Raw genomic sequence first — 27,351 nt, 5'->3', positions numbered from 1 at the left:
CTCCCTTTCCCATAGTCCCCCCTCCCCTCTTTTTATTGGTTTTCGTTGCTGATATCTTGGTTACAGCCTTATTGTTGGCCCCTATAGACTGCTTGGGTTTGACACTTGGAGAAAGAGCCCTGAAGAGGCTGCACACAACATTGCCCCCTGGCGACTTCGCTATTGTCGCAAGACAACCACAACACCGAGACTGCGCCAGAGGCATGCTGGTATGGCGTTGGCTCTTGTCAGCACTGTAATATTAATACACCATATTGCGTAATGCTCTTGAATGCAATTAAGCAGGCCTGCTGAGACAGTAATGCTAGATATAAGGTACAGGTCACGGTGTTCAGGCTCGGCCTCTTTAGTATTATCATGTGGCCCCCGCCAGTTGCAATACGGATTACTATGCAATGTATTTCTTCTAAATGCTAATAAAAACAAAACATGTTTAAACAAAAAATTTAGGTCCCACCATATTCCCATATAAATGACACTCCCAATATTGTAAAATATAACACTATTAACATATTTAATTGATAATTAATTAATTATTTATTAAAAATTAACAAACATTTTAAAAACAATTAAAAATAGATACATTCACACTATTAACATTATAAAACAATTTAAAATAAATAATATAATAAACAATAAAAATAAATATAAAAATTAAATTACTTCACAGCCTACTCCCCTATCAACCCACAACCAGTTCCTAAAAAAATAACACTAGATATTTACCAATTAATTATTAATAATGAACAACTAAATAATTAAGAATTAATATCAAATTAATTAGAAAAAATAACAATATAAAAAATAAATAACTATATATTAATTAATAAAAAATATTAATTAATTAATTAAAATTAAATTACTTCCCACCCTATTCCCCTATAAACCCACAACCCACTCCTAAAAAAAAACAGAAAATATTTACTAATTATTTATTAAGAATTAACTACCAATTAATAACTAATTAATAATGAATTAGTTACCACAATTAACAATATAAAATATTAAATACATAAATATGAATTAATCAACATTATTTATTAATTATAATTAAATTACTTCCTAGCCTATTTCCCTATAAACCCACAATTCGCCCCTAAAAAAAAACCCACAATTAAATTAACGAATTATTCAATAAATAAAATGTAACAGCCAATCAATTTTTTATTAATAAAAAATTTAATTTATATACTAATCAATAAAAGTTATTGATTACTTTATTTAAATTAAATTACTTCCCACGCTATTCACCTAAAAAACCCACAACCTGCTACAGAACTAAAATACACAAAATGTATTTCACATAAAATAAATAACTGTCACACATACATTAAAAAAATATATACTTATGCAAAAAACATTAGATCACATACTTTTAACATACATACTAAAATACAATATTATTAACAACTATATTTTAACAATACCGGGGAATGTCTTGCTCACTGTATGGAGTGGTACGTGTGATGTAACTATTTTAAGTCATAAAATATGTCAAGAAAATTGCAATAAAGATTTTTTTTTTAAAAACCTATATTTTAAGAAGCAATATTTCTGGCTTCGATATGTAAGAAAAACAATATTTCTTACTTTCATGCCAATATTCAGGTCACCGATATTCTTGATGTCGACATTCTATACTCCGATATTTCCAACTCGATATTTTGGTAGGTCGAAAATAAAAACTCGATATTATGTCTGTTTACCGTACGATGATGTGCCAGAAAGTAAAAATATGACTTCTTTTAGAAAAAATCTTTATTGCAATTTTCTTGACATATTTTATGACTTAAAATAGTTACAGATGGGAGTTATGGTCAAGTCAGACACAAGGCCCCAGTGTCAACCATCTTGCCAGTACATTTCCACTCAGTGTTAGGAAACCAATCTGTCCGGTGATCAGGATTGTCTTGGTGGGAAGAGTGTGTGTAGTACAGGGCCTGATGGGAGATGTAGCCATTACAAAGACTTCTCCTCCCACCCATCCCAGCCAGCCTACCTGGATCTCTGCTTTCCTGACAGTGAGTGGGAATGTAGTGGCAAGATGGCTGACACTGCTGCGTGTTGTTAGGAGCACAAGGCCTTGATGGAAGTCATGGCCAAGTCAAAAACCAGGCACCAGTGCCAGCCATCTTGCAATTACACTTCCCCTCATTGTCAGGACACCACTCTTCCTGGTGGGATGTTTAGGCTGTGTGGGAAGGTGTGTGTGGGGCCAGGCATGATGGGAGCTGTAGTGATAGCAAAGACTCCTCCTCCCACCCAGCACAACCAGTTATCTGTGCCTATCGCTACCTGACAGTTGGTAGAAATGGACTATCAAGATGGCTGACACAGGGGACTGGTGTTTGGAGCACAAGGCCTTAATGGGAGTCGTGGTCTAGTCACTCACCAGTGTCAGCCATCTTGATAGTATATTTCCACTCACTGTCAGGAAACCATAGTTCATGGTGGGCTGTTTGGGCTCGGTGGGAAGAGTGTGTGTATGGGAGAGCCTGATGGGAGTTGGAGTAATAGTAACCACTCCTCCCTTCACCCAGCACATCCAGTTCATATGGGCCTATATGGAAACATACACCACCTATCCAGTCTCATATCACACAGATTCCACACTGGGTCACACTGTCCTGTAATGTAGTAACTAGGGGAACACTGTACTTAGAATGCACCAAATACGCACATTGATTGTGAAAGACCCCAAGAGGCGAAATGGAGTAGTTTTAATTCATGTTGGGATTAGCTTGCTAATCAGTGTGTCATGTGCCCCTCAACGTTAGGTCATTTCAGGAGTGTGAGAGTTGCAGTTTCATCAGAAATAATGCTGCGTCCAAGCATGGAATATCCTAAACTCATAACATTTACAGAGGTGTTTGCATCCGAGGCAGAATTTTCAAAAGTCGCGGTAAGAGCATCATAACCGAATTGAATACAGCCGTAGGCTGATAGTTGTTATGTTGATGGTTTCAGATCTCAGATTTTGTCCACATCACATGTAAACCAACACGGAAAACTTCCATTGGTCATGTATAAAAGTAGCACGCGGTCCGCTGATACTTTTTTTAACACGCTGTAGGCATGTTGTCAGTAAGCAATGGAATGTAGGGACGGTTTTGGAAAATGCGACCGAAGCAGACCAACCGCTTTGTCCGCATGGACTGAAGACTGCTTATACAGTCTAGATATAAGTCTGGTGGTTCCCTAGAGAGTTCACTTGCCTGCACTAACTGCATGATTCCAGGACCTCCCCATCTCTCGGCTGCTGTCCACATCTTCTGGAAGCTACAATGTCTCGCTGTACAGGGCGCAGGACCCAGCCTTCACAGCTGAGGAAATCAAGATGCTGGTGAACACACTTCTGCCCCTGTACAGGCAGCTCTATGGCACACCAGAAGAGCAGGTGAGTGTTGATCAGACAGCATTATTAGTTTACGTGTGCAGTAACCAAGCATGTCTGTCATTAAGAAATCTAGGTACAACCATTTAAACATATTTTCCAAACTTTCAAAGTCTGTATGAAACTGTTCTGAGCAAGTACACTGCTGTAGATGTACTGGTATTATATATCACTGTTCTCAGGAAAGAGAGTCATTATTGAACACTGGTGACGTGCACAGAATACCACTATGCTAATGTTCAGACAGTGTGGGCAAGCTGTTCATGACCTATGTGTACCAGTATTTGTATATGTGCATGTAACATGTGAACTAAAGGGCCTGTCACCATGTCATCCTTACAGGTCAATGCCAGCTGGGCCTGTCATCTCCAGGCAAGAGGGGCCTGTCACCCCAGCAAGGAGGGGGTGAGTATGTGCCCTGTTGCACAACATTTAATCTCATGCCTGCTGCCCCTTTTTAGGTTGTGAGACGCACAAACCACTGTTCAGTGTTAACAGATGCCAATGCACCAGAATAAGTAGATGCATGGTTATACCCCTTTCATCTGGGACATGTGAGGAAAAAAATAGTCAGGTCATTGACAGTAGTGCCATGCTATTGCAATCTGAACATACGAGAACAACATGTGCATGTAGATAACCCTCAGAACTATTTTAATTGCTCAACATGTGTCAGCACATTGACAAATGTCGGACTGCTCTCTATGTGGCCACACCAACTCTGTAAACTATGTGGATGTTGGATCACTTAACTGTGGAATCCAATGCTGTACATCCAGGTAGCAGGTAATGTCTATGTTGAGGTCATGGTGAGTAGTGATTGGTCTGTGCGCCAATGTTAGATCAAAGCACTGGTACCCAGTGTACTCCAATGTATCCGATGGGCAATTTACAGGTTGTGTGACTCATGCCACCTGTCATTCTGGCCTTTCACTTGATTGAGTGTAGGGTCCATACTCTCTATTCCAAAACTGAGTCCATGTTTCTGACTCTGTAATATTGAAAATACATGCCATTCAGTGGCTAACAAAGTAGGTCTCTGGTTTAAACAGGTTTTTGATTAAAAGGAATGATGTCAGATACAGATTCACAATGGTTCTCATGTGTGTAAATGCTCTTACCTGGTCATACATGATGCTTTGTAAACCATGGTTTAATTGCCTTACTGTTAGATTCAAAAATGTCACATGAGCATCATTCTGAAGTACTTTAAAAATACTGAGATGAAAAGTGATAGCATTTAAGCTGTGCATTGTGCACACGATGCAAGAAATAAGTGAGGGACATTCAAACTTGGCCTTTACAAATGTGGATTTTTGCAGTGTTGACAAAATGGTAGGAAGTGTTGAATACACATTTTCAAGTAAGATGTTCAGGGCTAATAGTTTGTAGAGACAATACATCCGGATGGCCCAATGGCATAGTGATCCTCATGAAGCATAAGGAAGATGCAGTCATTGGATTTGGCAGTGTGCTTAGCTGTGTTTACATAGCAAACTGGTAAAATGTATCCAATGTGGATGAACATCTGATTCACCTTCCTAACACTGTACATAAATGACACAAGACTGTGGGCCAAATACCTTTCGTCGTAGCTATGCCTACTACCTTAGTGTGTCCACGATAAGAGAAAGCCATGTGACCTAACAAACAACTACTTCTGCTTTTGGACATCTGAGCACTTTAAGTATGATCTGCGTGATATGGCCCATTAAATGACAAACCCAGCATGATGTATAGCTATCAAGATGTGTGACCTGTAACACTAGACCTGCTGGTTCCAAGTTGATAAATAGGGATAGCAGAATAGATACCATGTCTCAAATCATTTGTGTGACTCATATTCCCATTATGAGGTCTAAACTCCCTTGCATTAGCTAAGACAGGTATTTTTGACACAAGGCCGTCACTAGCGAAAGACAATAAATCAGCTGGTACTTAGCTATGTAGAAGACATTGGGGATAAGGAAGTTGAATTTGCAGCATACACTGGTACAGGTATCATCATGTGTGAGGGTGCACAGATTTACTTGTGTTCTACCATGTGGTATTTACGGAATATTATCAAGTATTTTAACCCCAAGTTCAATTGATGTAATTGTGTAAGAGTTGTGTTGAAACCAATGTTGTAAGTCCATATGGACGACTCGCAATTCATTTTGCTTCTTTTTTCCAGCATTAGAACCAGCCAGCGAAGGAGACAGCACCACGGATGTTGGGGAAGCAGCTAGCCAGAGTGGTTCCTGTGCAGACACGCAGCAAGAGGGACCCAGTGGCATGGAAGGTGAGGGGAGCTTTACTGAGGGCATGAGCGATGTAACATCTGACAGCTCGATGTCAAGCTCCAGCTCCAGTGAGGACTCTCATGTGGTGGTGGATGACCCTGGAACTGTATCCACTTCATCAGAGTCCACCACCACCCTTCACATCTCCACCCTCCCAGTTGCTCCCCAGCCCCATATCCATGGTCGTTCCCCTAGAAGGAGAGGCATCTCCTTTGTGCCAGGCACCTCGCCCCCTGCATCTGTCTCCCCTACTGCCCTGTGCAGGCCATTGACCTCTTGTGGCAGATCTCTCTGGGGCAGACAACAGTGCTGAATGTTCTCCAGGTGCATACCAATCCCTTACCCTAATGGTATCTTTCCTGGAGGGCTTTCACTCTGACATGTCTGCCCTACAGAGATCCAATCAGGCTCTAGACTCCACACTGACGGCGGCATTGTCCCAAATTCAGCTGTCCCACCCCCTCCTGCCTCTTCCCCATCCACATTCTAGAGTACCCTTCCTGACCAAAGTACACACAAACATAAACATGTATCTACCTCAACATCCACACGCAGCACACAAACACACAGATATAAGGGCAAACACGCACACTCACAAGACTTCCACAGACATGCCAACAGACACCACACCAGCATCCACAGACATGCCACAGTCCTCAAAACCCTCTGCCTCCACAAATCCTACCCTACCCTTCCCTCTCCTCATACTCATTCTGCCCAGAAATTCTACCTCGTAGTCCCTGACCTCTTCCTTACCCAAACCGATCCACGCCCTCCCAAAACATAGTGCAAGTGTGGCAAAGGACAACATTTTTCACAACATTTTATGTGAAGCATCCTGTATATGTAAGCAGTGGCCTAAAAGACAACTGTCTAATCAATACACCTGGATACATATGGAATTTGCCTACATGGTAGTAATGTAGTGTAGTTCCTATATTCCAAATAGCTAGGCTCTGCGCATTGGAATAATATATCCTATATATGTGACGTAGGACTTATGTCTACTAGGTCTCTATCGAATATATTTAACTTAATTGTGAGTGCCAGCTAGCTCAGAGGTCACTAGAAACTTTCTCGAGTTCACAAGAAGGGATTAGTTTCTGACAACCGCATAAACATGACAACTTTGTTTCCCCAAGATAAAACTGATCTTCAGAGTCGTGGAAACAATAGATAGATATTTTACTCAGTCATTCGTGCATGCTTCGTTTCACCAGAGGTGCAGAGAAATAGAGAGATGGGCGTTTTCAATAAAAGTATTTATTGAACAGTCTCCTTTCTCATGCAGAAGAAATGAACTGCTACAATCGTAAGACTGGCTGTAAAGTATAATGCATACAGCAAGAAGAGTATTATAAAATAATACTGTAAAAGCATGGTACGGGTTCTAAGCCATAAAACACATACTGCATGCTCTATATGTAAGCAATGGCCTAAAAGACAACTGTCTCATCAATACACCTGGATACATATGGAATGTGCCTACATGGTAGTAATGTAGTGTAGTTCCTATATTCCCAATAGCCTCTGGAGCTGGATTTCTTGGCAAGAGAAAAGACAGCGTCTCTCTCAGTGTGTCTGCTGGAGGGTCGGCTTCCTTCTGCACTTCCTTCTGTACTTGCTGTAGCGAGATGCGTCGGGCAAGTAGATAGTCGAACTACTCCAAACCACCATGTGTTTGCTAGGGCAAGTGTGGGCATATTTATACCTTGAAGGTGCAGAGTTTGACGTAAAGATGGACATAATAACGTCATCAAAGAGTCTCAGTTCTCTGAAAACTCCATGAGTTCTTGGACAAATCAATATTCAAGCAAAGGGAAGTCCCAAACTGCAGAAGCCGAGTTTCCAAGAAATCGTTGCGGATTTTCTGAACTAGTGGAAGTTGCCATGCCGTATTTGGACTGCATGAGCTATGTCTAAATATGGTTATGATTTCTATGCCTATATAAGGATATGGTGATGTACACCTATATAAGGGCATGATTCGGGAAAATTACACTAGGGTCCTAAAATGCTATACAACACCCACTCCTCTTTATTATGTTCGACATTACTAAATTCAAGCACTAAAACATATTCTAAAGCAATCCCACCAAAAAATTACATAAAAATGCATTCCAAATGGTTGCATACGAAAAAATTAGCATTTGTACTGTACGCATTTAAAAGCAATGATTTCATTTGAAGCATATAGTATGATATTGGCAATGCTGGCCGAATGAATCATGAAAATTTACATTTATTAAATGGATTTAAATACAGAAAAAGGTCGAGACCATCCCATAGCAGAATATATAAACTATTTTGGTTTGTTGATAAGGTCAATACTGTTTATAGGAAGTATTCAAAGAATTCTTGTTCTCCAATAATAGTTCTACTTTAAGCAGATTACTTTGTGCCAAAGTTCAGTTTTGGAAAAAAGTCAAATCAACTCATAGAAAAATAGAGTTACAAAGTTAGAAGTTTTTGTTTTTGAAAAAAGAAGGTCGAATTCAAAGTTGATAGAACGCTGCGTGCTAATTTCAAAAGTTATTCTCGATGTCAGGAGAAAACATTAAATCTTCTAAACTGGCAAGGAAATCGTCTACCACAGTAGGTGAAAGTTGAACCACTTCATTAAGTAGATCAATCGTACACAGTTGAGAAGCATCGCCGTTGGCAGTGCTGATGGAAGTGTCAGACAACTATCTATCACACATTCATCTCCACAAAGAAGGCATCGTAGAACGGGTAAGATGCCATCTTTCCAGATTGGTCTGACCAATAGGAACCATGTGGTATTCAGATCTCTCAAACGAGCCAAGCCAAGAATCTGTGTTATGCGCTCACGATACTGCATTGCCAGAAGAGTGTTCTCCTTGGTAATCTGGGTATCGCTGGTGACTGGACTTGCCATAACGGAGCAGAAGGAACAAAAATAGTATCCCTGCTACGAGTCCCAAGATGAAAGGCAGGCCGCCGAACACAGAGTGCACGAAGTTAGGAAAAATACCTAGAACTGCTTCAAAAGGAGCTAAAAGTCCCGAAAAAATTGTCTTAAATACATGTACAATACCACTGGTATCAGACATGTTTAAGATACAACCTAACATTTCTGCCAAATGTATGTGGCAGTTTGTTGATAATAAGGCATGTATCTCTGCAGAGGACCTTGCAACTTGCAGATCATACGTCTCTCTGGACGAGGTCAGTGGCACAGTTTTTTGTAAAAGAATGGCTTTCATTCTGCTTAAAGAATCAATTCGTATAGAAGAGATATTCAGTGAAGGCCATAGCGGTGACTCCCCGTCTGTCTTAGTTTTTGGAAACAATACTTGCATACAGCAAGTGACCCTGGCTGACACACTAACTAGATAGGCTATTCCTAGCATCATTCCACAACAGCTGTGATCATTCACATTATGTTGCTCCCATTGGAAAGCTGCCTAAAAATCGATCTGTCACTGCTGCCAGGGAACCCTGCAGGTGGCACGATAGGTTGGTTGAAGAACCATCACAGGCTCCATGTAAATTAATACCCTGACATAGAAGTGTACCGCTCAATGTGTTTTTGCAATTTTTACCAGTAAAAAATACCTCCTTTTCCCCACTCCAACATTTGTGTGTGTATAGTAAATCCCAGGTCGACTTTATGTATTCTTTACCCAACCTTTCATACAGGCCTGCTGGTGTAGGAGAGTAGGGTCTGCTTACTATGGTCACCCCCACTTTTTGCTGTGATTCTCTGGTTTTTCGACTTTAGTGTCGCTGTGGGCCTGCCAATAAGACCCACAGCCCAGCTGTTCTCTCTCTAAATTGATACCATGCACTTTAGGTGCATACCAGATTGGTTACTGGGTCACCCTTGGTAGCCCCTGTATAGTGTACCATAGGTACCCAGGGCATAGGTGCACCCTAGGCCTACCAGGGGCTGCAGCATGTATTGTGCCACCCCTGGTTTGCCTTCCAAACTGACACCACAGGTCTGTTCACACAGCCTGGGTAAGGTGGTGTAATCACCCCTTACGTAGATATAGTATACCTATGTCTACCTTTATATATAGACACATATACACCTATAAGCCACTCCTATGGTAGGCCTCGACAATCCTGGAGGCAGAGTGCTTGGTTTTATGTGAGCGGGTGATCTGGTGTGAGCTGAGCCCCTCTGCAGCTTTCAGAACCATCTCCTTATAGCTGTTCTTTGATATAGCAATTGCATATACTCTTAAATGCATTATAATCCTCGCGGTCAATGCTAACTTTGGTTTGGCTTTATCAAAACATGTTGTGTAAGGTGTCAAACACTTTGGAATATAACCCCCTCACCAATTCTGGTGGCGGCGGTAGCTTTCCACCCTTCTAGAGGGAAAAGACATGTAGTTTACTGCTTTACCCGGTTAAAGTTAAACAGACCCTCAGCATCACAAAATGGATGCTGCTGCCACAGACACGAGTCTGACCTCCTGTTGCTGGGGGAAACTCTGGCAGGGGAGGCCTGGACAATAGGTTTCCTGTCCAGGGAGGTGCTGGAACCTCCCCAGACAGGGGTTTTGTGTATTGGGGCAGGGAGGGCTGCATTCAGTGAATGCATCTAGACACTGCCTGGGGCATACAAGGTGCTCCATGCATAGCCCGGTTCAAACCAGTTGCTGGGGCACTCCAGCCCCAAATCTGGCGCGAAACTGTACAAAGGGAAAGGGGTGTAACCACCCCCTTCTTAGGTCCACCCATAGGAGGGACCTAGTTAGGTAATCCAGCCCCCTTTCTTAGTATAAGTATAGGAGCTGTGTCCCCAGGACTTTAGATTATCCTGGACGAATCTTTGTAAGACATATCTTGGACCTTCGACATTCCATTCTGACTGGAAGACGGAAGACATCTACCTTGTGGTCAAGGAGTGACCACCCTGTGCAAACAGGCACCAACAGCAACTTCACCGGTCTGCAGTTTCAAGGCTCCCGTCGGACCCCGAAGACTCTGCGACACAAGAACTGGATTTCCAGACTTCTCAGACCCCGACCCACATCCACAGCAAAGCTGAGACACGTGGCGGACACGAGAGACGTGGGACCAGACATCTTGGACATCCTGCCTTTTGCTACCTGCATTCCTTTCCTGAAGCCTCAGTAAGTTGTGCATTGGGGTACGAGATGCCCCAAGCACCATTTGCACCAAAGCTCAGGCCCCCACACTCCGCGAGTGTCACATGGGCCCTGCCTTTGCATTTGAGCTTGACACATCTTCCCGGTTCCTTGCCCGTTGGCTTGTGAGCCCCCTGAAGACCTTCCTTTGAATTTTACTTGCTATCCTGGTTGCTCCAGGCTTGCTCCAGCTTCCCTTAAAAGGAGAAGCACCACAGACCTTGCTGGTCTGCAACAGAGCCAATCTCGACATCCTGTGTGGGTTACGGTTGCTAAGGCTTATTGTGTCCAATCCAGATACCGATGCCGCAGTCATCAAAATCCATTGTGGGACAGCTCAAATCCAGCTCTTGGTCATCGTCGATGCCGCCTGGACCTCGTGGCTGAAGAGACAAAATCACCTTCTTCACCTGCAAAGCACCCGACATCGCCTGGTTCCTTCCTGGTCACTGACTAGTGACCCAGACTCTGTCCTCTCTGCTTTCAGGTTCTTCACATCTCCGATCCACCCTTGTATCCACCCGGACACTTTTCCTCTGGTCGCCTGCAGCACTTCTTTGCTGCTCTCCATTGAAAACGATGACGAACGCCGACACGAAAAGACACCTATGCACCCGGCTTCCCTGGGTAAGGTAACACGAGTACTCCAGTGCTCCCGTGGGTCTTGACTCTCGAAGTGTCCTAGTTTAAAAGGGTTCCATACTAGTCCATCCGGAAGTGTCCTTAAATTGTAACTTTGTAACTTTTACGATCTCCATAGAAAGTCAACATGACTTCCGTGGGCCTCCTACTTCCTAACCTTTGGTTGTTTAGTGTAGCCCCAGCGATTCTACAGGCCGTAGGCCTGGTTCTAACTCTCACGTGGTACTTATACCACTTTCTTAGTATATGGTTTGTGAGGCCCCTAGGGCATAACGCATACTGTGCAACTTATCGTATATCAACTGTGTGACTTGTATTGTATTTTTACCTCTGACCTCATAAAGAGTGCAGAGGGGTTGTGTTTAGATTAAATACATATATATTTGATATATACCTTGTGTGGTGTCCTTTCATTTGGTATTCAAGGGATTATATATGGTAAAACAACTTGCTTAACTTGCCTACTGAAGTCTTAGCCTGAAGACTACTGGTTCATGCTACCACTAGGATAGCTTTCTATAAAATTGACTTTACAACCACCATCAATAAGGGTCGATTAGACTGGTGCAAGGTGCCCACTAGAACTAGTGGACATTATATGTCAGGCTAACTTCTCACAGCTGGGATGTGTTTTAAGCAATACTGAAACCGGAAAATCGTCACTGGTATCATGATGGTGCCATGTATTATCCATTTAACGGCAGGTTTCTCAGAAACGGTTAATGGTAATCTCTCCAGTTTTTCTATGCTCAGCACCGTATAGTCTGCTCCCCTCTGTGCCAAAGAGATTTGTTTATCTGTAAGGTTAAATCCAGTAAACAATGACGTGGTGTTGATTAGATGCCAAGGCACATAGCCTGAACAAAGGTTTTGTAACGTCCAGCCTATCAGCATTATAGAACGCAGTTGAGACTGTCCATGTTGTAACATGAGCAAGTACTGTTCCATTATGTCTACAGCAGAGGATACAATGCTGTCCAAAAAATAAATTCTGGATGACAGAGTTGTTAACCCATTGTCAACTACAGAGAGAGCTTTCTCTAAATTAATCCGATCAATTTCTCGTATTCGCTCTGCAGTTTCTATTTGCGTGACTTTCCATGCTTCATTATAAGCAGCGTAAATACCAGCGTATATGAAACGATTATGACGTTGTTTTCGAGGTCCGAGTAAGAATTCTCCCAAATCAATGCCATCTTTAAGTAAAGTTAAGTGTTGTTTTATATCTGGGAGTGTGTCAGGACCCTCACCCCTCAAGTGTCAGTTATCACACACCAGAGTTCGTGGAAAAAGAGAACAACACCAATGAGAGGTTCCTGGACGGCTCTAACGCGACTTTGGCATTCCAAGATGGACTCCGGGGTCGCGTGCAGTTTAGCAGTCTAGTCTCCCATCCAGTTTGCAGCTGCAGCTCAGGTGAGGCGCGCGCTGATTACAATCTGTGCACTTCACCGAGAGTTTCAGCCGGAGCAGTAGCGGAGTTCGTGTGTGGAGTCCTTGTGAAGAAAAGTCAGTTTAAAATCCCAGTTATAGTTGCTATTTCGGACCAGTGAGTTTACTATTTCCGAAGCTCTACTTCGGCATATCGAATGCTGCAGTAGCGAACACCATAGTTGAGACAGCAGACTTCTGAGGAGGAAGCAAGCCGCTGTCATTGAAGTTCGGGCACCTGAGGAGGAGAAAAGTCGAGAGAATAGAGATAAGTGACAAAAGGAAATACTCTGTTATATAAATATATAAAGCCAAAAGACTTTGTACTGTTGGAGAGAATATTGATAAAAGACGATACTTACCCAAAGTAATAAGCAGTAGTATTAAACCTAAGGAATAGAAGAAGACATAAAGTTAGTTCAAAGAATAAGAGGAGAGGTTACACAAACAAGTCAACTGTCATTTTCAGAAAAGAATTCACGAAGATTAAAGTTAGTTCAAAGAATAAGAGGAGAGGTTACACAAGCAAGTCAACAGTCATTTTGAAGAGAATACTCGAAGATATACAATCACAACCAGTTAGCAAATAAGTAAGTACAGAATCTAATAGACTAAAATAGAGTTAGAGTAGAAATGTAAAACAGATAATAATTACTGTGTGGTTAAATATACAGGAGCAACCAGAATAAGAAGAGAGAGGCATAGGAAGATAACCAACCGTCCAACATTCCAGAAGGAAATAAGTGGAATAGAACAGTTATCCAAACCCAAAACAAGCAGTACTGAAGAGAGGCTAGTTCTTGGAAGTTCAATGGTAGGTGTATTAAAAGGAATTTAGTTTTATTAGGGGAATAGAGTAGGAACACGACAGGTATTAATCTCTGCTTTCCCTTCAGGTTCCAGCTTCAAATAAAGGTCTGCAGGTCAGACTGGACGAAAAGAGCCTACCAGGACAGTCTCTTCTCGTCTCTCTCAGTTTATGATTTTATCCAATATCCCCCTTCCCCCCAGGATGATAATTTAGAGGCTCGTGAACATCGAGCTCTGGGTTGTTGTTCGGGGTGGATTTGGGAATAGACATCTCTGTTCCTGTGCAGCAAAGAACTACAGAGTTTTCTCAGATTCTGACAGAGTGTGGATTTTTGTAGCCACTCAAGGTACAGTTTTCCTACACTGTAAGTTGTTATTATCCCTGGATGTGGTCTCTGGATATATCTTGGATCTGGCCTAGTTACTGTAAATCCTTGTGTCTTGTTCAGGAATCTATCTTGACAGTTATTCGTGTCTGTGGGCCAGATTAACCATTTTTTCCAATCAGGATTAGTTCTGTTTTGTTATAAAATATAATTTACGTCTACCTCCTCATCTGTAGTTCTATTACTATCAGGTGTGGGCTTAGGTATGGACGGTTTGTTTAAGTCCTTCATCTTAGCCAGGCCAAGACAAGATGTCTGTTGAATAGTTTCATTTAAAAACATTATTTGTTCTGGGATGATGCAGGCTCAAAATAAGGCTTCCAAACCTTGCACCTGCCAGTCTTTTGTGCCCCAGACAGTTTTTGTCTCAATGTTGTCTTTCCAAAATTCAAAACCTAATGTTGACAATCAAGCATAAAAGGCCGCAGAATAAATTTGCTTAGTATTAGTCAACATATTTTTAATTCCTGTCTTATTAACATTTTTAAAGTAAAATGTTTCTGGTTTTGTGACATTAAAGCCTGGGAAGTATGGACATTTTTCATAAAATGTTTTAGAGCTACCCTTTGGTGGCGTAGGACAATGTTCCCGTTGGTTATAAGTTAAAACATTTCTAGGGTTTGCAGATTTGTGCAAATAATGATGACACATTTGTTCATAATCTGATGAACCTTCTAAGTATTCATGTTTTGTACATTTTGCTGACATTTCTAAGTCTGCCATCATGTTATTAACAGTCTCAAAGTCCCAATCATCAGAAAATATGCTGGGTGAAACAAAATCACTCAAGGAAACCTTAAATTGCTGTGGAATCTTCAACAGCTCGACGGACCATAAATGTTATATTCATTTCTGTCCCATGCTATACCACCTGGTAGGGGAACAGCTGTGATGTTTACTGACAACAGGTCTCTTTGCTCACGATGAGATGATTTGTGTGGCTTCAGGAGCAAGTTGATGTTCTTACTTGCTGTGTCCATTTTACTATATTTTCCGTCTATCTGCTTCCTCAAAATTAAAACAAGAATGAGCCAAAGTAGGAGAAAAAGTACACCCCACACTATCCAAAATTCGACCCATAGTGAAACTAGATATGTATTTGCAAGCTAGTGAAAAAGTTATTTTACTTGTTCCTTGAAAGTTTTAATAGCTGGCATTGTTTCAGGCTCGCTGTGATCCTCAGAAAAGGTATAAAAATTGATGAAATAGCCAGAGGCAGTTCTGTCAATTGTTGGTATTGCATCCGGATTATGTGAAATTGCTGGAGCTGCTTGGTCCCTTGACATATTAGTATAGTCAGATGCTACATTGTTGTAGACAGGAGTTTCTTGACGAACTGTTATTTTTAAGTATGGGCGAATTGTGCGGATCTGCGGTCCGTGAATTCGCAAACAAATCCGCGAACTCGCGGATTTACAGAAATATATATTGGAGTACTCTCTACTGGCTAATCAGTGAGTGCTAGCTCGTTGGGTAAATGTATCGTGCTTTTCCTACACTGCAGCTGCGTAAAGGGCCAGAAGGGTTGTCTCCAGTGACCATGTGTGTGTTACTATAGAATCGCGCCGAAGGGCGCAGGGGTCCCTTGAGTGAGCTGTCCATCATAGTGGGTGTAATCGCGCAAAGATGGTGTACACTGCTAGTGTGTGGGCGGGGCCAAATGGGCGGGGATTCTATGCGAGTTCACATGCCTCTTGTGTGTATAAAAGGTCAGAGACCGATCAGAGCAGCAGACGAAGAGAAAGAAGCTCCTGGTCACAGGAACTGCACGGGGTTGCACTTGTGAAAGTGAAGGATGCAGAGGCCTCCATCCAGCATCACAGCTAATTTTCGACGGTAGATATGGGGAGAAAGCACACCTGCCCAGGATCGAAAAAGCTCAAGATTGTTTTTGGGCTGATGATTGCGTTACTGAATTTGAGCTTCAACTCCGGCACCTGCTTTATTTATATCTGTAAGTGCTTGCTGTTGAGGTTTAATTTTTGTGACAGGAGCATCGTGCCAGAATGAATCCTGCCCTTCATATTTATCCAAGAAGACGCCACCGGTTTGTGCGATATCTCTACTCAATTGCCAAACTTGCAAGACTTCTAAAAAAAATCCGCCCGCGAGCGGATTTGCGAATTCTTTGCAATTTAGCGCGATTCGCGGATCTTGAAATTGCCGAAAATCCGCAAAATCCACGAGCGGAACGGATTTTGCGCCCATACTTAGTTGTTTGGGTCTCAAGAGGCACAAGTTCCATGGCTTTGTTGCATAGTCCTTCTTTTCTCACTGCAGATTCTTCAAAGGTGATGAGTCTTTCAGTTTGAACCTCTTGGATTGTAGCAAGATTTGGTTGTCTGCTACACCTTTGCAGTCCACTGGGCCTACTACTTATTATCGGCCACATGGTGTGGTTTTACCAGGTCAATTGATACAAACCGGTACTCCTTTATTCCAGCAAGGGGCGGCTGTAACACTGTTCTCGATCCGTGGATTGCTAGAACAGGTACTGGTTTTCTGTAAGAAGGCCCAAATTCCATCTTATCCGCTATTTTCTCTCTGACCAGATCCCCAATCTTTGGAATCCAGACAGGTCTTCCTTGGACAGGTGGTTTTTCTTCAGTGGTCGTTGGCTTCTGTATGGTGTTGCTTAGACTTCTTCTTGTTTCATTTATGTCCTGCAAAACAGCCAAACGATCTTTGAAGGTTTTTTTTTCTACCACTGAAGTATGACGATCGAGGTCCTCGACCATCATTCTAGTACCAAAAAGGATTTCTTATGGAGTGATTCCACCCAGCGAATTTCTTGGCAGGCTGTTAAGACTACGTTGGACACTTATTAGATGTTTGACCCACCCGTCACCCGAGCCTAATACCCTAGCTGTTATAGATTGCTTTATGTCACGTTTTTTTCTTACCACAACTGGATTTCCCTCAGGATGGAATGGACTAGAGTACCGCAATTTTTTTTTTAATTATTATTTTTATTGAGAGTTCATAAAAACAAGATCAATTACAGAATACATTTGTAAAAGACTTTAGTACAATACATGGCATGTGGTTATACATAAATAATCAGCGATAGAGTGTCCATGTCATAATTATGAACTGTAAAAAGTAATTGTAATTGCATATAGGCAGATTAGTGATTCTGAAGGTATCTTTTACAATTCAAAAACACTCCAAAACTTTTCATATTTTTTTAGAGCCCCTGATCTAAACGCATATTTTCTTTCCCTGCCCTGTGTTTGTATTAATTTAGCCTTCCGTGCCTGAAAGGTCGGTACTTGGTTGGTTTTCCAAAACTGCAATATGAGTGATTTAGCTATTAGAGAAGCTATGAAAAGAAATTCGTCATGTTTGGTGTTGATCGATGAGCAACCAAGAACCGGGACTAGATCATCGAATATTATAGGAGCTTTAAGCTCAGAGGAGAGATATTTTTCAATTTCCTCCATAGCGGTTGGATTTTAGGACATTCCCAGGCAATGTGTTTCCAGGTCCCTTTTTCCTCACATCGAAAACATTTATCGGCAACTAGAGGAAAGATATTGTGGAGATAAGAGGGAGTTCTGTAGATCAACCATTTATTATAAAATTGCATGCGTTTAAAATTAGCGCCGCGAAAAATTGTTTTAATAAATTTGTTTATTTTATCCCAAATTTGTGGATTGATTTCAATATCCTCCCTTTTTTTCCACCTCTCAGTAATCTTATTCAAGGATTCCTGTTTCTTGTCCTCTTTTAATATTTTAATCCAAATACTCATCTTTTTTTGAGTTTTATTATTCAGTGCTGTAGATATATTTTCCTTAAAATAGAGATTTCCTATATCCAGCTCTTGGAGTATTGGATTCAACATAAAAAAAGACCATTTCAGAACGGAATGAGAATGGCTCACCTGGCTGGCAATTTTATCCCATGTCTTCCACCTGTTACCAGCCAGGAAGTCATCTATTTTAACAAAACCATTTTCTTTCCAAAGGTTTGTCGTTTTTCTGTCCATGCATCCCTCTTCTCCTAGGTTAAAGTTGTTTAAATCAGTTGTATTACTTATCCTAGGAATAGAGTGGGATTTCAAAAACTGGGTTTTCTGTCTAAAAATCCATTGAAGGGACTTGTAGCGGATTTTTTGGGGATCCTTAGTAACTCTAATTAGATCGATTATCTTTACCTCTGGCAACATCTTCTTCATAAAAAAATTGTCTGCCTCATTCGTGTCTAAAAAGAAAAACCTAAAACTATGGTGTGCAAAAGACGCAAAATAGTATTCCCTTATGTTTGGGAGGGATAACCCTCCGTGTGCAAATGGAAGATATAAAGTGCTAAGTGCGAGTCTAGAAGCTTTTTTGGCCCAAAGGAATGAAGATATTAGAGAATCTATCTTTTTAAAAAAAGGAGACCTGAATAACACAGGGTGCTGCATTAAATAAGAAATTAAAAAGAGGTAGGATCGACATACGTATCAGTGCTGCTCGGTCCATTATGGACAAGGGTAATAAATTCCAGCGTTCTAAAAGGGACTCAACCTTTTTTAGCAACGGTGAATAGTTAAGTGAGAACAACTCGTCTAAATTGTCCGAGATGAATATTCCTAGATATCTCTTCGGCGTGGGGTTATAAATTTGCCTAAATTCTGGTATTAAAGTGTCTACAGTGCAGTTTAATAAAATAATTTCCGTCTTGTTAACATTAATTTTATAGCCCCCTAGTTTTTGAAAGTCTGAAAATATTTTTTAAATTTTCGCTTGACTTAGGGGTTTGGAATCTAAAAACAGGGCAATATCGTCGGCGTATAGTTTTATATTAGTCATACCAGTTACCGGGACTGTATCAGTTTGTATATTTCTAATCGCAATCGCTAGAGGTTCAATAAATAATGCGAATAATTTTGGGATAATATTGGCGATAATGGACAGCCTTGTCAGGTGCCTCTAGTGACCTTACATGTACCGACATTAGAATTATTGATAATAATCTGTGCCCTGGAGTTCAAATATAGTTGTTTTAAAAGAGAGATAAAAACATTCGGGAAATTAAAACTGTGCAAAATAGCAAATAGGCAGTCCCAGGACACTAGATCGAAGGCTTTCTCAGCATCTAGGAACCATATTTGGGCCTTCACTTTATTGATTTAAAAAAAATCTAGTGCCTCCAATACAAACTTTGTCTTTGTATGGAGCTGCCTACCTGCAATAAAACTGCACTGATCATTAGCTACCAGACTTCCCACTATTTTATTCAATCGATTTGCTAAAAGCTTAGTAAAAATTTTATAATCTGTATTTAGTAGACTTATTGTTCGATACGAGTTTATATTCTCACTATCCTTTCCCTTTTTTAGAATACTAACTACCACAGCTGAGTGGAAAGAATCCGGGGGGGGATCCTCCTTGAAGTAAATCATTTACTAAAATTAAAAGTTCTTTGCGTAGAGTTCCTTCAAATTAAAAAAAAAATTCAATTGGGAGACCATCGTCACCATTGGCCTTTCTGTTGGGGAGGGAACCGATTACCTCGTCTAACTCAGACTCTAAGAAGGTCACAATGAGACATTCCTTCTCTTCAGCATCTAATTTAGGGATTGTAAGTTGAGATAAAAACTCCCCTATTGAGTCAGTTTAGGTTTCTCCTGTTGCTTGATAGATTCCCTCATAATGTTTCAGAAACCACTCACCAATTAAGGGTGTCGTCTTAGCTTGTATTTTAGTGATTGGGTCAGTTAGTTGGTCAATTCTGTTACGAGCCTGTTTTTCTTTAATTTGCCACGCCAGGAGCTTCCCTGTATACTCACTATCCTTGTACATCTTCTGGGCGTAGCAATTAAAATGGGTTTCGCCCAGGACATAATAGAAGTCCCTCATTCTACTTTTAGCCTCGACAAGTTTTTTGCTAGAATGTATTGTTCTGGCCCTGTAGTGTACTTGGGTTGCCTCTGTAAGATCTGTTTGTAATCTGCTCTTCTCCTCTTTTCTTGCTTTATGTTTTGGTATATCTTTAGATGTAATAAACCCTCGTAGAGTGGCATTAAATGCATCCCAAGTCGTATTCAATGGGGCTGTACCTCTATTGCGTGTAAAGAACTCCTCAATGAATTCTTCAATTTCTGTACACCATTGAGGATCTAAAAAGTTAGATTTGTTAATAAACCATCGTTTTATAGTGCTAATGTCTTGTGGTCCCAGATTTACCTCCATGGAGACTGCCACATGATCTGAAAAAGCGTTTGGTAGATGAACATAGTTACCTAGCTTTAGCTCATGGGAGGTTAAAAAAAATCCAATCTTGAGGCGGAATTATACTAGAGTACCGCAATTTGACGCCCAAGCTGGCCATGGCCTCCTTGTAAGCTTGAGAGCTAAACGCAGGACCCTGGTCAGAATGTACCTTGCTGATTGCGTATGTGCTGATTAAGACTCGCAAATCTTGTATAACAGTTCGGGCGTCAGCCGAGCGCTGAGGCCACATCCGAATGAATCTTGTCCTAATAGTTGTGGGACCGCAATTGTCCATATGAAGTTCTGAGCGTGGATAGTCTAATTCTATCTAACAATGGTGTCTGTACTGGGCTGGCTACACTGTAGTCAGGAATCTGGTGGTGCTCTAAGCTGTAATCTCTGTAACAGACATCGCAATTAATTTCAAATTCGCAATAGTGGGCATCCATCCCTGGCCACCAGTACATATCTTTTAAATCTAGTAGAGATTTTGAGATCCCTTGATGTATCAGACCCTCTCCCATATGTGCTTCTCGAATCAAAGCACCTCTCCGATTCCTGTTTGGAATTACCCTATCCCCCACTCCAGGGATTCGAGCAAGGGGAACGGAGTTGACATCAATTATGTATGAATATTCAAGTGAATAGTTTAGAGGTAACGCTGCACTGCAGCCTTTGCTTATGGCATTGACTGCTAGCATTGTTTCACCATCTGTTTGTGTTTTTGAACAAGTGATTGCCGCTACGGAAACCGTTTGCACAGCTGCCTTTGCGGCTTCATCAGCTAATTAATTCCCTGCAACGTGAACGCCATCATGCTGATGACTCAGTGTATGTTCATGTGAGTCTTTTGTAGTTCTTTCTGTAACTGAACTACTTGTTCCCAAAGCAATTTATGCTTGATTGTGCCACCTTTTCCATCTTTGAAACCGTTTTGAACCCAGGTCTACAAGTATTCATTGTAAGACTGGTCGCAGTAATACCAATCGCACACTATGAGTGTGGGGAATTCGCGATCGTTATCTTCAAGCTCCATCTTGAAAGCCTATAGTTCAGCTCTCTGAGCTGTACAGTCTCCGAAAGATTGAGTTTTTGTGACCATAGGTCTGAATTTACCATTGCGCCAGCGACCTTTAACAATCGCGCACCCAGCACTATAAGCTTGTTTTCCCCAATTGGGGGCTGTGCTGAACCGTCTGTATAAATTATACACCCGTAATGTTCTAGAGGCAGAATCTCAGTGAGCAGAGGACATTCTTGTTCGTATTATAGCAATTCTTGAGTCTTCAAGTAGGGGTCAAAAACGTATTCAACGTCTGTTGCAGCAAGAAAATTAACCCATTGTATCCCTCTTGGATGTAAAGCTTTTGCAATTGGATTGCATGTCTTTGTCACTGCCTCTAAGGCAGGCACAGGAGTAACCACCTTTATGTGTTTTCCCTGCGCGAGGGCTCTTTCTTTTGCTACTGCAGTTTGAACCACTGTCAGAATTTTTTCTGTTGAAGTGAATTTCATTTCAGCTTGTGTGTACAAGTGTGATTTATAAGCTACTGGTACCTTTTCACCTTCATTAAAGTTTAGGAATGTGAATCCGCATCTCCCTGGGATGATTCGTATTACAAGGTTGCGTACGTTTACGCCTGTCTGTAAATGGGTTGTTGCTAACATGTCTGTTTGCACTGAACGCAAAATTTCTGTGTGTTTTTGAGTCCAATTAGTTTGTTTGAAATCAGGTTTGATTAATTAGTAGAGAGGTTTAACCCTTTCTGCGTAGTTCAGAATGTAAGTTCTTCCAAAATTCAGGAATCCTAGATCTGACTGTAAGTTTTTCAGCATTTTTGGAGGTTGGAGCAGCGCACATTTCTCTAAAAGTTTGCTGCCAGGCTTTCGCCTTCACTTGAAAGCTCGTATCCCAAGAATAGGATGTTGAGGTGGGCAATTCTTGATTTGTTAAAATTGAATTTGTACCCTTCAGAGGCGAAGCCGAGTATTATGGTGTTCACCTTGTTCAAGTGCCTGTCCAAATCATCGTCTGTAAGATATATGTCGTCGACATACGATAATGCTTCATCATCATACGTTTGTAGTAACCCTTACTCTGGCTGAAAATAACCCTGGACTATTCTTGAATCCCTGGGGGAGATGATAGAAGTGACGCTGTGTCCCCATAATTGAGAAAGCGGTCAAGTACCTGCTTTCAGGTACGATATTTTGACAGAAGAAACCGATTGAAATATCTAATGTGGTTTTATATTTTTTGCGCACGATGTTATTCATCAGTGCTGCACTGTGTGCTTTTTGTACAGAAAAAGTTTTGCAACAAGAATTTAAGTGTCTGTCGTCCAAAACTAGACGATATGTATTGTCTGGTTTGGAGACAGGAAACAAAGGATTGTTCATGGATGAGGTGCATGTTTTAATCACCCTTTGGTATTCAAGTTGACCTAGGATCTCCCTGACCTGTTTTTTAGCTTCTTGCTTAACTGCATACTGCCTCTGAGCAGTAGGCTGATTGTTTAACTGGATCTTTTGGTGAGGACAGTCCTCATCCCATCCCACATGATTTTTATATAACACTGGAGCCTGGGCCACACCCCATTTCCTGGCATAAGTATATTTTTTATGAATAGGAATATAATTGGAGATGGCTGACATAATAATCTCTTCGCCATGTGGGCACTCCTTGACAAATTCAGGTGGCCAGTCTTTTTCAGCCAGAAGGATGTCATAACCCTTAGATAGTTTTTCCCAAAGGAGTGCATTCATTTTTCTAGATATGTCCCCCTGTATCCTGAGTGTTACTTTATATAACTTATATGGTACACTAACCCTGGTTTCGGCAGTTTCAACTTGAAAGTATTCATTCAGGTCCAATGTCTCCAGATGATCCTTCAGGATCGTGCAAGCTATGGTAACTTCTGCTGCGCTGTCCAGCATTGTCTGGACCCACTCCCCGTTCTTGAGTTGTGTCCTCAAGATCCTCGGCATGTTTGATTTTTAGACTTGCTACCTTCTTTTTGGTGAATTGAGTTTTCTTACTTTTCTTAACGTGTTGATCGTCTTTGGACTTCACGCGTTCTTCCTTGTGTTCTAATCGTCCTCTTCTTTTGGATTTCTGCGAGGAAGTCTGAAAGGTACGAGAGGAACATGTATCAGTATCTTGATATCTATCAGGTTTTCTCAAATTATCCCTATTTCTGAGGTTATACCTCTTTTGAGAGGGCTCCTTTTGAGGAAACCTACCTCTGGATTGAGAATGCTTCTCTTTAGGAAGTGTCTGTCTAGTATTTTCCCACTTCTTTTTAGGAGTAGTGAGTGTGTTTTTGATAAAAACTTTTTCAGGATTTTCTGTCAGTTAGGGCTTTACTGGTTTCCCTCCCAAACTATCTCTACCTAGTTCTTCATACGATTTTTCTATTATTCTGGCCAGTTCATATGGTTGCTCAGTAACATCAAGTTCTTTTAGTTTTTGGCGGATTGCCACGGATACTGCTTCACCTTTAATATTAGCTAATATTATAGCTGAGACCTGTTTGAAATCCTTCAGTAACTTCATACAGTGATTTAAAGCAGGATCTGCCCCGTATTCATTTTGAACCTGTTTCAGGACGTCTGGAATCACCGCCATAGACGGAACACCATGTGTTTTTGTGTAGATTGTAGCAAAGACTGTAACCCAAGTGTCACAGTCCTCCAGGTGTGGTGCGATCCCCATTAGTAAAGAGATTGTTAGAATCCTGTTTTTCTCATGAGGTGTAATATCGGAAAATACTGCCTGGATCTGAGTAATTTTTTGAGCTAACCAGAATGGAATATGTTCCCTTTTTGTGGGTAATTTACCAATGACTGATTGTATAGTATGTGGTGTAATTTTGTTTGTGTTTCCTTGATGAAGGGTTTGCTGTGTAATTCTGATAGTCAGTTGGACTGTTAGAGTCCGCATGACATATTGAACCAATTGTCTATGTATTTTAGTTAATTGTTTTAGCTGAGCTAACAGTTCTACATCTGACATTCTTTCAATGTCAGGATGTGGTGTATAGCTGGCTAGTACCGGCCATGTCGCTCCTGGTCTACCTAGTGGACTGAGCCTGGTAATGTGATTGTGATGTTGTAGGGTGCCCTTAAACCAGAGCTGATGCTCTTGGTAAGTTAGTGGAATTTCAATGTCCTCAAAAGGAAAGTATACCGCTGGAGATTCCTCTATCTTGTAGAAGTGGAACACATGTGTTCTTGGATTTGCCTCATCGAAGATAATCCATGAATAGAATACCTCTGTCTGCCGATATTCGTGCGCCTCTATGACAAATATTACCCTACCACCTCTCGATCATAGGCCATTTCCTATAAGCTTTATAGCTATTGCTTTCCGTACATTTTCCAGGATGAATATAGCATCCGCATCGTCTTGTTTGAAACCTGTAACTTCTAAACCCGGTCGGGTTGTAAATGTTGCAGTTCAACTGGCCCCGGGATTATCCGTGTTGGCTATTTTGTTGACTGAAAGTTTGCAGAGCAAATTTCAAGGAAACAAAGATAAGGTGCACAATATTTTTGGAACACTGTATCCTTCAACGTTATACACAACCAAAAAACGAATACATAGGATTTTTTCGCCCTACTCAGTTATGGCGGATATTTTATCCTTTAACCCACTCCGGACATCTATTGGAGTATTTTACGGGAAAAAGGGGTCTCTTTAAAAAGCACGACTGAGCTACTCTAGTATCTAGCGGTAAATTAGTGCCTTACGAAACCTTGGCCGCCATGTAGTGTAGTTCCTATATTCCCAATAGCATCTGCGCATTGGAATAATATATCCTATAGATGTGAAGTAGGTCTTATGTCTACTAGGTCTCTATCGAATATATTAAACTTAATTGTGAGTGCCAGCTAGCTCAGAGGTCACTAGAAACTTTCTCGAGTTCACAAGAAGGGATTAGTTTCTGATAACCGCTTAAACATGACAACTTTGTTTCTCCAAGATAAAACTGATCTTCAGAGTCGTGGAAACAATAGATAGATATCTTACTCAATCATTTGTGCATGCTTCGTTTCACCAGAGGTGCAGAGAAATACAGAGACAGGCGTTTTCAATAAAAGTATTTGTTGAACAGTCTTCTTTCTCATGCAGAAGAAATGAACTGCTACAATCTTAAAACTGGCTCTAAAGTATAATGCATACAGCAAGAAGAGTATTATAAAATAATACTGTAAAAGCATGGTATGGTTTCTAAGCCATAAAATACATACATAAATAAATAAAGACTAAAGGTACCCAACTGGTGCTTCTAAAATACGCCTACCCCGATGTACCTAACCTAAGTCTAGTACGAGGGAAGAAGTAAGTGTGTTGTAGCATAAGTTTAGTATTCTTTTGCCAAGAATCTATCCAAGATTTCTCTTAGGCTGGGGGCGTGGCTACAGAGGCGACCAAGATGGCCGCATCCGCTTAGAGCTCCGCCGATCGGGCGATAACACCGGCCCCGATCCTGCGATGTGAGAGCCTCTTCTGGGGTGTTTTCCAGTCCCCAAAGCTCGCGAAGCCCTGCTGCAGCGACCGGTGCCGCCAGAGCTGCGGAGACCATCTCCAGCCGCCGCTGGTGCCCGATACCAGCTGGGTCCGGTTCGGGACTACCATCCACCATGTTGGTGTTGCTGAGGCCGAGGTGAGCCCGCGCCCCTAGCTGCCCCCTCCTCTCGGTTCCCGCCCAGCCTCCGGCCTGCTCGGGTGACCAGCTCACTGCCTGCCGCTCCCCTGCCCGGCCCCCGCTGCCGGCACGTGTACTCTGGCCCTCGGGCCTACCGCGCTGCTGTGAGCCGGGCCTCGGGCGGGTCGCGCTCCTGTCTCCAGGGTAGTGTTGTGGGTTGTTAGTGGTGGTGCGGGTGGGGTCGGGGTTAGGGGGTGGTCGGTGCCTTGCTCTGCCCCCCCTTGGCACCGAGTGGGTGCTCTGTGACCGCCTGAAGGATCGGAGCTCCCCTGGGCCCTCCTCCTTTCCGGTCTGGGGCCTTCCTTGGTTCACCTTCGGCCCTGCCTGCCCGTCTAAGCTGACTACTGCCTTCACTACTGGTTTCCCGTCTTTGCCATATGGATGGTCCTACCTGCTCTTCTTGCCTTCCCGACCTGGCCGCCGCATGACTTGGCCATCCGGTGTCCGGACACCTGCTGTCCACTGTCTCTCACTGCGTGCTGCCTCCTGAGAGCCTCCTGGATATCCTACCATTGCTCTGCTGGAGAATACTGGCCCAGTGTGCCACGTTCTCACGTCTCCTTGTCTCGGATGCACTGGGGAGTCCCCTGGTGACGCACTTTGGAATCCCATCATTTTGGCCACCTTCATAGCTGTTTCGACCATCCCGCCAAGATGGTAAAGAAAGACCCTCGACAGCCTAAGATCCAATTTGACAAGACCCCCGGGGCCATGGCGACCCTGCCGCGGGCACGACTGTGGAGGCTGCCCCTCCTGAGTCGCCTGGCTCAGAGGCCCTGGCCGCTGCCATGCTCGCCGAAATGAGGGCGGGATTCAAGGCCCTGGACACTCGATTTGATAATCTGGAAAAAAACTTGCTGATGTGAGCTCCAAGATCCAGGGTCATGATCGCAGGCTAGATGTGGTGGAATCTAGGGTGTCAGATATTGAGGATGGGGCCTCCTCCTCTCTTAAACGGCTAGAAAGAATGGAAAAGATCCTTAAAGAGGTGGCTATAAAGAATGAGGATTTGGAGGCCAGGGGGCACCGCAATAACATTCGTATTCTGGGCGTGCCCGAGACGACAGCTATTGGAAAAATGGACATATTTGTGGAGCAGCTCCTCTCTGATTTGTTCGGTAGGGAGTCCTTCACCCAGGGTTTCGTGGTTGAACGTGCACATCGATCCTTAGGCCCTCACCCCAGACCGGGCTTGCCTCCCAGACTGATTGTGGCCAGACTTATGAACTTTAGAGACAGGGACACTGCCCTTCGAGAGGCCTGTGAGAGGGGTAAAATCCAATGGCAAGGTAACAACATCTCCTTCTTCCTGGACTTTACTGCCATGGTCCAGGAGGCCCGGCACAAATATCAGAGTGTTAAG

The 27,351-nt window shown here is 42.2% G+C and overlaps 1 protein-coding gene and 1 long non-coding RNA gene across 7 annotated transcripts in view; both read left to right on the top strand.

Annotated features, from left to right (window-relative positions):
• LOC144791764 (disintegrin and metalloproteinase domain-containing protein 28-like) overlaps positions 1–27,351 on the top strand; it is a 3,516,669-nt gene that overhangs the window by 2,083,585 nt on the left and 1,405,733 nt on the right. The window lies entirely within an intron of this gene.
• The window catches only part of LOC144791767 (uncharacterized), a 66,343-nt gene continuing 42,727 nt past the window's right edge, over positions 3,736–27,351 (top strand). Inside the window, exons 1-2 of the long non-coding RNA XR_013602468.1 lie at positions 3,736–3,799; positions 5,571–5,678. This is a non-coding gene — a long non-coding RNA (uncharacterized LOC144791767). The remainder of the gene's footprint in view (positions 3,800–5,570; positions 5,679–27,351) is intronic.

This window comes from Lissotriton helveticus, chromosome 11, assembly GCF_964261635.1.
Source record: "Lissotriton helveticus chromosome 11, aLisHel1.1, whole genome shotgun sequence".
Lineage (NCBI taxonomy): Eukaryota > Metazoa > Chordata > Amphibia > Caudata > Salamandridae > Lissotriton > Lissotriton helveticus.
Note: the sequence above shows the minus strand (reverse complement) of the source record. Positions and strands in the feature narration are given on the sequence as shown.